The following is a 1,081-nucleotide window of genomic DNA, read 5'->3' on the forward strand; positions in this document are numbered from 1 at the left end:
TATTTTTTGATCAATTTAGTGTTAAAAGTAATTGTAATTATAATCCAACTCAAAATAAATTATATATAAAGTCTAATAAAATTTTAAAACACTTAATCTCAATTTGTATTTTATAAATATGTATGTCTGTATAGGAGTATGATGGAGTAATTAATAAAAAGACTTTCAAATGTAAAACATATTAAATGAAATTCTTCAGTGGCAATAGAATGGAAATATATGTTCAATGAGAAAAAGGAACAATATAAAATTTCTGACAATTAAGGCAGAAATCATTCATGTATTCTTAAATGAGTTATGGTCAACATTAACTTGTTTAATTAGTTATATTCCATTGGCTGCATTTAAAAGTGTGATGTAAAATTTTTATTTTAAAATGTCAATATTTACAGTGCCTAGGTGGCTCAGTCCATTAAGCAACCGATTCTTAAGATTGGCTCAGGTCATGAACTCATGGTTTGTGAGATCAAGACTCGGGTCAGGCTATACGCTGACAGTGTGGAAATTTTGATATTCTCTCACTCCACTCTCTCTGCCCCTCTCCTGCTTGTGCCTTCTCTCAAAATAAATAAACTTATTTAAAAAATGTCAGTATTAGGGAGCACCTGAGTGGCTCAATCTGTTGAGCAACTGGCTCTTGCTTTTGACTCAGGGCATGATCCAGGGTCGTGGGATCGAGCCCCACATTAAGCTCCACACTGAGCATGCAGCATGCTTAAGATCCTCTCTCTCTCCCTCTACCCCTGCCCTGCTCATGTGCGTATGCATGCATGTGTTTGCTCTCTCTCTAAAAATTATGAATTAATTAATTAATTAAATCTCAATATTTGCAATGCATATGGAATTATATCTGTTGTAATTATTTAATCATAGGGTAAAAAAAACTTTATCTACCAATTGATAAAGATGAATGATTGCAATTTTTCAAAAGCTGAGTGATTGCCCTCCCCTGTGCTCTCTTTTAGGGAGAGCACAACCCAAAATTTTGATGAATATCTGTGAATCTTGCCTATACCTGCCCATAAGGAAAAGGCTGCTGAAAATTTTTTCAGAAGGCAAAATTTTCCTTTTCAAACATCAA

The sequence above is a fragment of the Hyaena hyaena genome, unplaced genomic scaffold (genome assembly GCF_003009895.1).
Source record: "Hyaena hyaena isolate Hyena2069 unplaced genomic scaffold, ASM300989v1 scaffold_565, whole genome shotgun sequence".
Taxonomy (NCBI): domain Eukaryota; kingdom Metazoa; phylum Chordata; class Mammalia; order Carnivora; family Hyaenidae; genus Hyaena; species Hyaena hyaena.